We start from the raw sequence: 14,903 nt of genomic DNA on the forward strand, positions 1-14,903 counted from the left end.
CCTTGGTCCCCGCCGCATTGAGTATGGGCCAGGATGTCATGCAAGACATAAACAGCGGTGAATGCACATTGAAACAGTCACTCAAACATAGAGGCCTAGAAACATTAAAAACTGTTGGGAAGCAAATCGCGAGCGGGCAGGTCGTTAAGAAAAAAAAAAGAAACAGAACGATTAAGAATAAAAACAAAGCAAAACAAGAAATTTGTTCAGAAAAATCGACGGAGGGAAATATAATGACGTGTTTGCTTAAAAATTGAATCACTCTCGAAACAACTACTGACAAGATAGCATGGCGGGGCTACAAGTTCCACTGGGGGATTATGCTGCTGCAATAACTGATGTCTTTCCCAAGCTGTTCTCCACTAGGATGGTAGAGGCTACTATAGGCTCGCGTCAAACTATTGATGTTTTGCCAGTAAATACTGGGGGCAATAAATTTAGAGATACGTATCTTGAATTTAACATTAAAGGCGTGAATGGCCACTTTCTAGATATGACGTCATTGGCTTTGGAACTATCGCTAGCAGTAATGGGCGAAGATGGAGCTAGTGTGATAGGGAATACAGAAAGCGTAACAATTAGTAATGGTCTATCACAGACTTTATTCAAATCTATAGTAGTGTATTTCAACGAGACTGTGGTCGAAACTAACTCTCTATTCTCATACTGGAGTTATATAAAGCTGCTGACTACTATTTCAGGGTGCAAAGCTGAGAGATATCGGAAACTAGCGCATTTCTTTAAAGGTAACAACCCCAGCAGATTTTCCGACGAATATTTTGCTGCAATGACTGAGGAAAGGGAGCAGCAAATTACTAAGATGAAAACTACGGGCGGGCACACATGCTTTAAATTATTGGAGGATGTTACTACAATTAGCGAATACGTTCTGGATAATGTGGATGTGCGCATTCACCTCGAACTGAACCCGGATAAATGGGTTATTCATAGCGAAAGGGATAATGCAAACTTTAAATACCATATTAAGATGGCGAGGTTGTGGATAGATCGCATAATGCCATACCCGGCCGGCTTAACGGCCATTAATAAGGCATTGATTCAAAATAACACCCCGGTAACATATACATTTAACAAAACCCTATTAAAGACTTATGTATTGGGCACAGCACAGCGGACAATTACAATGGATCAGCCCTGGGGAACTGTAATTCCTGAGCGTTTATATATGATTATCGTAGATATGGAGGTGATGTCAGGAGGCTATGCCCAGAACCCGTTATGTTTCGAGAATTGTCAGCTCACGAGTGTATTTATAACTCTGAATAGCACTACTTTATATAATATTGCTTGCACTTTTCCACACAACTGCGCAAAATTATATTATACGACGCTACAAGCTTTAGGTTTCGATAATGCCCACACGCTATCCTATGACGCATTTGTTAACGGTGGCACTTTACTGGCTTTTAATTTACAGCCCGAAACTATAATGGATGCAATGCCCCTGGAAGTGTCTGGTAATCTGAGAATTAGTCTAGAATTTAAAATACCTGTGGTGGGAAATAGTCATTTTGCTTTATGGCGGCACCACTGGCATCCTGAAAATTAATGCAGAACGCCGAATAGTCTGTGATACGAGAGCGCAAAGCTATGAATTGTCTTGAAATTAACGAAGCGAAGAACGGGGTGTTGGGTCGGGAGGTGCAATATCTGGGATGTTATCTCGCCAATGATGCAAGAAAATTTTTGAAAAAGATCAATGACCATCCTGTGGTATTTATAATTAACACACTAGACGCAGCATCTGCAGATACAATGGGTCATTGGGTTACATTCTGTATAGCCAAAGCAATGACTAAGACAGAAATTATCATTCTGGATAGTTTTGGAAATCCGAGAATTGAAACGTATTCGAAATATTTTAAGGTTATATTGAACAGCTTTGAAAAATATGATTTGCACATATTCAATGACAGAATACAGCAGTTGGAAACTTATTTCTGCGGGAACTATGCGTTATACTTCACCTACTATTTATCCCATCTAGGGGTGGGAAAAGCGCTTCGGAAATTTGCGCAGGATTTTAAATATGAACAACACAGCAAAAATTATGCTTTGGTTGTGAAATTTACGTATGATAACCTGAATATGCCGCTCTGTCAAACAACAATTTGCCTGGGAGCCATCTACCTCGGGATATGTACCTCCAAGAAGACGCCTGAACCCACCTCTCCCAGCTACCCACCCGCGGGAGGCAGTTACCCACATTAGCGAGAGTGAAGACGAGGATGTCCGGCAGACCTCCCAGAAATTGGCGACGGTGTGCTGTGTATCCCCTATGGCACCGAAGACACAAGAGCTGAACGCAGAGGACATATTGTCTTCGCAGACCTTAAATGCCAAGGTGGAACTCTTTAATGAAAATCAATCGTTAGCCCTGGAAGAGTTGGGGCTGGCTATGATTGACATTTTCACAATGCAATTCGAGCCGGTGGAGGGATTCGATGATGAGGTCTCGGACCTCTTCAAGTGTGGGCAGAGGAAATTCTATGAGCCCGACTACATAGAGCCCACTCCAACCATGAGCTTGGATACGCCGACAATGCACGAAGCAGCTTTATTGCCCTCAGGCGTCATATGCAAACTTAATTAAATTGCATGTATTGTAGTGCCATATATTATTGCAGTTATGTGTATTGTAATGTTATGTATTGTTGTAGTTTTTGTTAAATAAAAAAAAATAACGATGTAAATAAATAATGTTTTTAATTTATGGGTGGGGGAAATCTATAATACGAACGAACGAATGAGTTATGTCCTTTCTGATGTTGCTCTTTCCTATGAAAAAATAATTGATAATGTTCTTTCCTCTGAAAATAAACATAAATACTTGTTTCCATATGCTTGGATGAAAAACATTAAATATTACACTTGAGAAATAATACATTGTTGTTTCCCGATCTTAATAATAAGCAAATTCCTGACCTTAATAATCAAACTAACCAGTGTTTGGATATATATTTTTTCTGTCCATTATCTTAGTTTCCCCCTCGACGAAAACGGAAATGGCTCGCACATGAAGATGTTTTCTGTGAAACGGAATCTAGAGAAAATGGGACATATATCTGGGGTAACTGGCGGAAAATATAACTCGAGTCTTGCTCTCATTTATTTTTTTACCTGATTATAGAAACCTTACCAAATGTATAGACAAATCCTTTATTTCAGATACACTTCTCAGCAGGAATTAAAAACAACCCAGATATATTGTATTTACATAAAAACACACGCACACACCCACACATATACTAGCGCCATTAAAATACTTAAAAAAACTGTTATATTCCTTTCACCAGTGTCTTTTTTGGTTTTAATCTATTGCACATTCTTCCTCTGTACCTTTCATAAGTAAGGACCCCCTTCTTGATGCCTAATACTCATAATAAACCTATGAGACAAATCGTACAAAAAAATCCGGTTAGGATAGGGCACTAGTTGCTTAGGTTCACCCTGGGAGGTGGGGCCCAGGGACCCCAGGAGGGGAACGAACCACCACCCCATCCCACTAGCCAGCAAGGTGCGCGCCGAGAGTGTCCTGACCCGACCGCTTAAAAAGTTTTTGCACGATTTGGCCCCCAGGACCCGAGTCGGCATGGAAGTGCCCAACCATTTCTGTAAAACACTTCACGATTTGTCTCATTTTACACTACTGTGAGCACTTAATGTTGTCATGAGCACTTAGTGTTCTCATGAGTTCCTTGTGTTGTCATGAGCACTTAGTGTTGTCATGCATTCTTAGTGTTATCATGAGTGCTATTGTAGTCATGAGCACTTTGTGTTGTCATAAGCACTTAGTGTTGTCATGAGCGCTTAGAGCTGTCATGAGCGATTAGTTTCGTCATGAGTGCTTAGTGTTGTCATGAGTACTTAGTTTTGTTACGAGCACATAGTGTTGTCATGAGTGCTTAGTGTTGTCATGAGTGCTTAGTGTTGACCTGAGTGCTTAGTTTTGTCATGAGCACTTAGTTTTGTCATGAGCGCATAGTGTGGTCATAAGCGCTTAGTTTTGTCATGAGTGCTTAGTGTTGTTTTGAGTGCTAAGTGTTCTCATGAGCACTTAATGTTGTCATGAGTTTTTGTGTTGTCACGAGTGCTTAGTGTTGTCATGAGTGCTTAGTGTTGTCATGGGTGTTTACTGCTGTCATGAGTGCTTAGTGTTGTTATGAGTGCTTAGTGTTGTCAGAAGCGCTCAGTGTTATCTTGTGTTCGTAGTGCTGTCATGAGAGCTTGGTGTTGTCATGAGCACTTAGTGTCATCGTGTGTTCTTAGTGTTGTCATGAGTGCTCAGTGTTATCATGTGTTCTTAGTGTTGTCGTGAGCACAGTGTTGTCATGTGTTCATAGATTTTGTCATTAGTTTTTGTGTTGTAATCAGCACTTAGTCTTGTCATGAGCACTTATTGTTGTCATGAGCACTTAGTGTTGTCATGAGCACTTATTGTTGTCATGAGCACTTAGTGTTGTCATGAGCATTAAGTGTTGTCATGAACAATTAGTGTTGTCATGCATGCTTAGTGTTTTCTTGAGTGCTTAGTGTCGTCATGCGCGTTTAGAGCTGTCGTGAGCGATTAGTATCGTCATGTATTCATAGTATTGTCATGACTGCTTAGTGTTGTCATTAGTGCTTAGTGTTGTCATTAGTGCTTAGTGTTGTCATGAACATTTAGTGTTGTCATGAGCACTTAGTGTTGTCATGAGTGCTTAGTGTTGTTATGAGTGCTTAGTGTTGCCATAGGTGGTTAGTGTTGCATTAGCACTTAGTGTTGTCATTTGTTCATAGTGTTGTCAAGAGCGCTTAGTTTTTTCATGAGCACCTAGTGTTGTCATGAGCACTTAGTGCTGTCATGAGTGCTTAGTGATGTCCTGAGGGCTTAGTGTTGTCATGAGCGCTTAGTGTTGTTATGAGCACTTAGTATTGTAATGAGCATATAATGTTACCATGAGCGCTTAGTGTTGTCATGAGCACTTAGTGTTGTCATGAGCGCCTAATGTTGTCATGAGTGCTTAGTGTCGTCATGAGTGCTTAGTGTTGTTATGTGTGCTTAGTGTTACCATGTGTTCTTAATGTTGTCATGAGTGCTCTGTGTTGTCATGAGTTCTTAGTGTTGTCTTGAGTGCTTAGTGTTGTCATGAGTGCTTAGTGTGGTCATGAGTGCTTAGTGTGGTCATGAGTGCTTAGTGTTGTCATGGGTTTTTGTGTTGTCATGAGTTCTTAGTGTTGTCTTGAATGCTTAGTGTTGTCATGAGTGCTTAGTGTGGTCATGAGTGCTTAGTGTGGTCATGAGTGCTTAGTGTTGTCATGGGTTTTTGTGTTGTCATGAGTGCTTAGTGTTGTCATGAGTGTTTAGTGTTGTCATGAGAGCTTAGTGTTGTGATGAGTGCTTTGTGTTGTCATGAGCACTTATTCTTGTCATGAGCACATAAAGTTGTCAGGAGCGCTTAGTGTTGTCATGAGTTTTTGTGTAGTCATAAGCACTTAGTGTTGTCAAGAGCGTGATAGCACGCTATCAATAATATCAAACCTCACTGTGGTTGAAGCGTCATACACTTTCCCGGAGGCCAAGACGAAAGGAACGGGCCTTCTCTTAGGGGGCACGGCACAGGACGGGGCACTCAGAGGCACACCTGGGGGGGGGGGGGTGAACAGGGCTGCGCACCATCGCGGACACCAGGCCCCACCTCGGGCTTGGTGTCCGCGGCTGGGCGCACAGACTCTAGACACAGAATGGTAACAGCTTCAACCGCAGGGGGAACCGGGCCACACACAGCAGGAGGCCCCGCTGCCACCCCAGCATCTACCACAACGGTGACACAAGGCGAGGGCGCAAGGCCAGGCGCAGCAGCAGGAGACAAAGAAGAAGACGTCGACCAATCACGGAGACCATCCGAAAGGCTACAGGAGCAGCTAGGACAGCGACCAGAGCAAGAGGGCAACCCGACGGCACTACAACTCCCGGAGAAGGGGCCGCAACATCCGGAGGCACGCCAGGCGACACAGGTGAAGCCGCATCAGCACACAGGACTTCCACATCCTCACTTACGGAATCCTCCTCCACAGGGAGCAGTGGGAAATCCTCCTCACGGAAGAGGTTCAGGGGCGCGACGGCAGGCGCAGAGAACCCAGCAGCCTGATGACCCAAGAGGCCACAATGATAACTTGTCCGAGGCTGACGGGCGTAATACACCCGAACGTAATAACCCAGGAGCTTCACGGAGGATGGAATGTCCGACCGCAGCCGCATTCCTAGGGTGCGAATGTTCGTCCGCACACCCCTTAAGCGTTCCTGAGGAGAGCAGGTGCAACCGCACACTGAGAACAGCTCAAAACTGGCCAAAATTACGATTCAGCAGTCCCTCAGGAAACTCTAAGGGCGCCCCATGAATGCTAACATAGGTGATGGCACCACTCCGATTCGAGATAGTCACAGTGCCTGCACCTTCTGGCAGGGGTAAGGTCCGCCCCTTGTAACAACGTAAAAACGTCCGGTACGTCTCCTCCGCCATAAACTTGATAATTGCCCTGCGCTCAGTCACCAATTCAATGCCATAAACGTCCATCACAGGTACCCAAAGCATTTCACACAGCACGAGCTCCACCTCAGGATAGCCAGCACGTCCAGAAAACTCTAGGCCCACAGATTAAGCCCGCACAACAGGGGGGAGGGGGGCCCCCATGGCGCCAACACGCCAAACAGCACCCTCCCTCTCGCAACTCAAAGCAACAACTGGCAGGTCAGGTGGACACGTCCGAACCCCCTAGTGGCCAGCGAGGATATCCTTCAGTCGCTTTCAAGTGATCACCCATCCAGAATTGTTTTGGACTCGTCGTGTTGGGTGCGTCACTCCACTGGCTCTCGCACCTCTCCTCTGTAGTTCCTGAGAGAAGTCGACTACACTGATAAACTATGCCAACTCCGAGTCACATGACCACTGTCTCTACTAGTTGGGCCAACATGTATCACTTGTCCTGTCACTGTAGACTTCTGTCCTCTGGGCTTGGAAGGTAAAGCACTCACAGTTATCACTGGCCTTGCTCCACGGTGAAAGGGTTAGCTGTCACTGCACTTGTCATCACGTCGAATGTCACAAGCCTCTTCCTGTCATGGATGTGGGATTATATGGCTATGTTTGTTTATTTATTTATTTCTAATGAGGGGACTGTATATTAAATCTTTGGCATTAAAATTGAATGGACTGTATAATGTAGGCGATTTAATTCTTCTACACAATTCCCACAGTGTAGGGTTTTATAGTGTTAATAATAAATTCCGATCCTACAGCTTTCTGGTAATTTGTTGAAATTATGTTTTGTTTACTGCTCTGAATACGATCCTAGAGCCATTCGACAGTTAACAAACATGTAATTGCACTTTACATCAAAAGTACCAACATACGGATACAAGCCTGCTGCTAGAGGAATGAATTCAGACTAATATTTGATAAATTAATTAATTTAAATTAATTAGATGTACGATGTGAATTGTGTTAGTGATACAGTGTTCTTATATAGTAAGATGACTCCTTAAATTGTATAGTAGCACGTAACGTCATCAATAAACCTGAAAAATTCTGAACATGCCAGGCTTAGCTAGCATCGCAGTGTGTATGTCTCAATTGGGAACTCCTCCTGTCAGCAATGTACAATTAATGTAAGAAATATACAGATTTATGTAAACATTCTCACTGTTTTCATTAAATCAGTTAATTTTATTATTAAATCTTTACTGGTATTTTGAGAATCACATGCTCAAAACCGACCTCAGATTTCTTTCCCTCCCACCAACATGAACAGTAGTGATCAATAAAGTGAGTCAAATACTTAGCGAGAGGTCGAAAACCGAGCTGTTGATATTTTCTGTGAACAACCGTTTGTTGCGTAAGTGTTCAAGAATCATTAAGGACTGTGTGTTTTACACTTCTCCTTGTTAGTCGAGATTGCGATTACCGTGTCTGCTCAAGAACAACATCGTCGATACTCCTCCCCACACCAGTCCGTCCTCCAAACGAAGACCCAAAAGTGATTTCATTCAGCCACCAAACCCCCTGTTTATGAATGAAAAACGGTTTACACACAACCCGTCCTCAACTCAAGTCCATTCCATCCAGCGGTCGACCCCACAGACGCATTCATAAAGTTTAACATGCTGTTCATTCAAAACAGGAATTTTCTCAAATATAAAGTATTATTATAATATATTAGCATATTGGGCATATATAGGCATAGGTTGGGTTATGTTAGGTGTTTAAGTTCTGTTGGAGATTATTTGGATTTGTAGTACGTGGGTGAAGCATTTATCAATGCGTCTGTGGGGTCGACTGTAGATGTAATGGACTTGAGTCGAGGACGGGTTGCCCATATACCCACTCTTGTTCATGTGACAGTAGTTAATTTAATATATTGGGAGTTGAGTATTTAAATTCGGTTCGTTACAGATTTATTATTAAATAGATTAATTAGATTTATGTATGAGGTATTGAGTTTAATCTCCACACTTTTATTCATTAACGAGATTAAAAAGAATTATTGCAGGTACTCAATAGTTTCGTGATGTGGATCTGATTGACTTCACAAAATGTTGCTTCAGCCCAGTAATAATCCAATTATAAATTAAAATTTTAATATCAGAGTAGTAGTAGTAGGCATCCGCCAGTCTCAGGAGACTATGAAGTTGCGCTCTGGTTGTTGCAGCAACCGTGAGCTTCGCAGTTGACCTCGAAGTTGGTGAAAGAAGGCACAGGGACTCCAAACCCGAAAACCTCCGTGGCAGGAGAAGAAACACCACATCAAGGGCAAGAACGATCCCAGCCTCCTGAAGCAGAGTCAAGCCCGCACGAACCCCAGGAAGTGGACATCCCAGTCCCTGCACTTACAAGTTCCAGACAGAGATCGACACAGCCCTCTTTCACTCAAGACGGCATCCTTCAAGACCCAGCAGAAGGAAGAGTGATAATTATAAAATACAACAGTTACGAGTAGTAATCCACATTAAAACTTAATTTAAGCATTAGTAATTTATAATTAGTTTTATAAACTTAAACAGAGGATGAATTCTCATAGGTGTGACTTTCTAGATAAATGTATTGTTCAGTTATTTACATTTATAGGTGGGAAAAATTCCCCACAGTGGCTCTCTGTGCACCAACATAACTGGATCAACTTACCGACTAAATTTTGAAGCTTCGGGCACCTGGCAGATGACTCTCACTCCTCACATGATGTGCCTATGTCAGCGTGTGTCTTCATGACCCCCTTACTTTAAACCATGGGCAGGGCGCCAATGGTTTTACTACATGGCTAGTTCTAACTACAATAGTCATTCTGCACTATCTCAACCACCTTGTCCAGAGGATGTCAGCTGTTGCTCTCATTGTTGGAAAGTACTCTTGCTTTCTGTAGTAAGCTCAACTTGTTTGCTACTTTTTCTCTTACTCTCTCTTTCTCATTATCTCTCTCCAATCTCATCTCAATAAAGATTATTATCTAATTAGTATTCCAATAATTAAATAATTAGCATTACCGTTTCAAAAACGTTTCCTCTAAAAGTTATCTCACATAAAAAACAATATGAACTATTTTCGCCTCATGTTTTATAATAATTTTTACAAATTCAAAAAATAAAGTTTTAATAATATAACTTAAAATGTGATAAAAAATAATATGTACTATGTTTTGAAAATGAGAAAATGTTTGCTGGGTTCAGCTAAGATGTTATTATTATTTTATTATCATTACATTATTATACTTTAATATTATAATAATAGACACATTATAAGTAAAATTCTACGTTCATTTTGGTCCTTTCTTGAATTGGATGACACCTGTTATGAATAATATAAGATACACCTTTATTATTTCACATCAGTTTGTCATAAAGATTACCCTAACTAGATGAATTCAAATAAATAAATATTAATAAATACATTAAGTGTCCTCGACTATAATAAACACTGAAGATTGATATTAACATTTAGGGTGAAGGTAGAATATGTTTTCTGTGGCTGTGGTAGGTCTCAGTCAATTACCTAGGGATGAAAGGAGTGCACAAAATACCATTATCTAAATTTTCTGTACAACTGGAACTACTTTCCATAATTCCATAATTTTTAAGATAATCCAAGATTAACTGCTGCACTGGAGTGACCTCACGGTCTGGCAATAATTTATCTTGGAGGTATTGATATACATCTTTCTAGATCAGTCGTCTTTCTAGATCAGTCATATCAATAATTGAGAATTTAAAAACCTTAGCTAATACATTCTACAATCAACGTTCTGTGATTGTAGATACATAAATTGTGCCAAGATTTATCCCTGTAGGTAATCCTAATGGAATTCAAGCACCATATTACAAAATAATAGTAAGAATTTATTATATATAGATAATGAAGAATAAAAAAATTAAATACCAGTATCTACAATTCAGTGTCATACCATTCATTGAAGACCAGTCGAGCTCTCAAAGTGAACTCATATATCAGAAGCATGTCAAAGAAGTATAATTTACAAATTCATTAAAACAATTTGCTATAACAAAATGATGATGGTCATTCTTGAAAAGCATTTCATTACATTACTTACAACACTTTTGCATATGCATAGTTAATATCCCCTTGACCAAAGGGTATACATACCCCTTGACCAAAGAGTCAGAGCTCAACCCCCGCAAGCACAACTTGGTGAGTACACTGCAAATTTACAGATAATGTGAGGCCCCCTAGGCTACAAGTACTGTAAGGCCCCTAGGGTAAAGGTACTGAAAGGCCCCTGGGCTACAGGTACTGTAAGGCCCAAGGGTACAGGTACTGTGAGGCCCCTAGGGTAAAGGTACTGTAAGGCTCCCTTAGGCTACAGGTACTGTAAGGCCTCCTAGGATACACGTACTGTGAGGCCCCATAGGCTACAGGTAGTGTGAGGCCACCTAGGCTACAGGTACTGCAAAACCCCTAGGGTACAGGTACTGTGAAAGCTCCCTAGGCTACAGGTACTGTGAGGGCCCCCTAGGCTATAGGCACTGTAATGCCTCCTAGGATACACGTACTGTGAGGCCCCCTAGGCTACAGGTACTGTGAGGCCCCCTAGGCTACAGGTACTGTGAGGCCCCCTAGGTTACAGGTATTGTGAGGCCCCTGGGCTACAGGTACTGTGAGCCCACCTAGGCTACAGGTACTGTGAGCCCACCTAGGCTACAGGTACTGTGTGGCCCCTTGGCTACAGGTAATGCGAGGCCCCTTGACTACAGGTACTGTATGGCCCCTAGGCTACAGGTACTATAAGGCCCCTAGGCTACAGGTGCTGTGAGGCCCCCTAAGCTACAGGTACTGTGAGGCCCCTAGGCTACAGGAACAGTGAGGCCCTCTATGCTATAGGTACTGTGAGGGCCCCCTAGGCCACAGGTACTGTAAGGGCCCCCTAGGCTACAGGTACTGTGAGGCCCACTAGGCTACAGGTACTATAAGACCCCTTGGCTACAGGTACTGTAAGGCCCCCTAGGCTACAGGTACTTTAAAGCCACTGGGCTACAGGTATTGTGAGGCTCCTTGGGCTACAGGCACTGTAATTTCCATAGTCTACAGGTACTGTAATGCCCCCTGGCTACAGGTACTGTGAGGCCCCTGGGCTACAGGTACTGTAAGGCCCCCTAGGCTACAGGTACTGTAAGGTCCCCTGGCTACAGGTACTGTAAGGCCCCCTAGGCTACAGGTACTGTGAGGCCACCTAGGCTACAGGTACTGTGAGGCCCACTAGGCTACAGGTACTGTGAGGGGCCCCCTAGGCTACAGGTACTGTGAGGGGCCCCCTAGGCTACAGGTACTATAAGGCCCCTTGGCTACAGGTACTGTAAGGCCCCCTAGGCTACAGGTACTGTAAAGGCCCTGGGCTACAGGTATTGTGAGGCTCCCTGGGCTACAGGTACTGTAATTTCCCTAGTCTACAGGTACTGTGAGGGCCCCTGGCTACAGGTACTGTGAGGCCCCTGGGCTACAGGTACTGTATGGCCCCCTAGACTACAGGTACTGTAAGGTCCTCTGGCTACAGGTACTGTGAGGGCCCCCTAGGGTACAGGTACTGTGAGGTCACCTAGGCTACAGATACTGTGAGGCCCCTAGGCTACAGGTACTGAGAGGCCCCCTTGCTACAGGAAATGTGAGGCCCCCGGGCTACAAGTAATGTGAGGGCCCCCTAGGCTACAGGTACTGTGACGCCCCCTAGGCTACAGGTACTGTAAGGGCCCTCTAAGCTACAGGTACTGTAAGTCCCTCTAGCTACAGGTACTGTACGGCCCCTAGGGTACAGGTACTGTGAAAGCTCCCTAGGCTACAGATACTGTGAGGCCCCCTAGGCTAGAAGTGCTGTAATGCCTCCTAGGATTCATGTACTGTGAGGCCCCCTAGGCTACAGGTTCTGTGAGGCCCCCCTACCTTGAGGTTACCTTGAGGTTACCTTGAGGTGCTTCCGGGGCTTAGCGTCCCTGCGGCCCGGTCGTCGACCAGGCCTCCTGGTTGCCGGACTGATCAACCAGACTGTTGGACGCGGCTGCTCGCAGCCTGACGTATGAATCACAGCCTGGTTGATCAGGTATCCTTTGGAGGTGCTTATCCAGTTCTCTCTTGAACACTGTGAGGGGTCGGCCAGTTATGCCCCTTATGTGTAGCGGAAGCGTGTTGAACAGTCTCGGACCTCTGATGTTGATAGAGTTCTCTCTCAGAGTAGAGTTCTCTCCACAAAGAGGAGTCCTCAGTCCTATAATCTTTTTAATATCCTTATGGAAAGCCCCGTTACCATGAAATTTGTAGAAAGGGTTACATTGCTAAGCTATGCTGATAATATAGCATTAGTAGTCACAGGTCCTTCACTTTTAAATAAAGCACAAGGGGCGTTAGATAAAGTAACAGCAGAATGCAGCATTTTAGGGCTAAAACTATCTGCACAGAAGTCTAAGGTAATGAGACTATGTGACAACTCTCTAGACAGGCACCTACGCACTCAAGACATTAACCTTCAGTGGGTTACGCAATATCAATATCTCGGAGTGTGGATAGATTCTAAAATGACATTCAACAAGCAAATTCAATATCTCAAAGAAGCAAAATGACGACTTAATATAATGAGAGCAATCACAGGGCCTCGTCTAGGAGCAGGATACAAAGTGTTAAGAATGTTTTACATACACGCTGTTCGTTCTCTAATTGATTATTCAGCGCCTGCCTAACTCACTCTTTCTCCTGGCCAGTGGGCAAACGTTGAGGTTATTCAAAATGATGCAATGCGAGTCTCAACAGGGGCTCCCAGATGGACTAAAATACTGAACCTAAGACTGGAAACCAAGCTAATGTCGATTGAAATAAGGGTCAAAGGGATTGTTGCATGCATACTGACCAAGATATTGACAAGACCTAGAATCAGTTCACTTAAAGATATAATAACTGGAGCACCAACTCGAGACAGAAGAGCCTGTAATAGCATCAGATGGACCCACTGTGCAATAAACACTGTCACGTGGGGGGTGGGTGCTCTGCTAGCACTCAGCTGCTAGGGGCTCAAAAGGCCGAATAATCAGCCCCTCCGACTCCCGGGATTCACCGGAGTCTCCTTGGTCACACAGGAGAGGACCAACAATGCCCACCTCCGCAGGTCTTTGCTTCCATCACAAAAGGGGTGCCACTGATTCACCCTAGAAGCCCTTCAGTCAAACACGGGGAAACTGCTGTTAACAGTTCCGGCCTAGATCCGTGGAGGAGTGAAGGAAGACTCAGGCTTACCTTATAACAATAACCTCCCTGAATCTTGCTTGCCAGACAAAAAGGTTGTAGGAAGTCCTTTCCCGCCGGTCTTCTCTATCTTCTTCTTAACAAGGTCGCCAGCTGGGTTATTATATCTGCACCCCAGCAAAGCAGTTCAGTGGGTGTATTATATATTGTTTGTAGCCAGTTGATTGCTACTCCCATAGATCTGCTACTAGACTGTTGGCCCAGGGTACTCTCCCAGGAAGTTCTGTGTGGCTTTACCTCTCTCTAGCCACTACGTTAATAGTTGCCACCATTCAGGCACTGATACTGATCGGATGGCTAAGGGTACACTTTCATATAGGTCCGTGCTGTCTTTACCACTCTCCAGGCAATAAGAACTTCTATAGAGAACGTAGTGTTCCCTAGGTGGTACTATGATAACCTACGTGTATGCTCATAGAGAAATATTATAAAAGGAGGCACACTTAAACACAGTGATAAAATGTGTGAATTTACTGACGCAAATTACATGAACACACATACAATCACAAGTAATACATGAATATGAAAATAAGGATAATAAGTCTGGAGATCGTCAGCCTCTTCTTCCACGACCTCCAACACTCCTCCAACTGGGCAGAAAGACAGGAGTCCCACACTCTCTCACAGGAGGGCCTCTTCACCACGTCGGCGTCTCTTCTTCACTGTCCTGCCATCCATACACACTGTCCCCTCTGACAGTCCTGGACACAAGCTGCCTTGCAGCCTATTCTACTACTAAAGAATTAATGTCCTATTGCCACATACATAAGTAAATATTGTGGCCTAACTAGCCTACTCACACAAGGGATAATGGGAGGGAAAATGATCTACCTTACATTCCTGGCTCACGACGCCTGTCCCTCGAAGGTGTGAGGTTCCCACGCTTCCTGAGTCGATCCTCGACGATCCAGGAACGTTCCACAGGTCCTCAGGTGTCGTGGAGCCTTCGCGTCGTCGCCGTTCCAATCCCTGAGATTCAGCTACCCCAATCCTGGTTCATCGATAGGCGCTGAGCTAATCACTATTTTCCCACACTCGCCCCTTCCACAAGGCGTTGCTCCTTGTCCTAGGCACGGTGTCGTCCTTCCAAAACCCTCAGTGGATGTGACCCGG

The sequence above is a fragment of the Procambarus clarkii genome, chromosome 56 (assembly GCF_040958095.1).
Source record: "Procambarus clarkii isolate CNS0578487 chromosome 56, FALCON_Pclarkii_2.0, whole genome shotgun sequence".
NCBI classification, from domain to species: domain Eukaryota; kingdom Metazoa; phylum Arthropoda; class Malacostraca; order Decapoda; family Cambaridae; genus Procambarus; species Procambarus clarkii.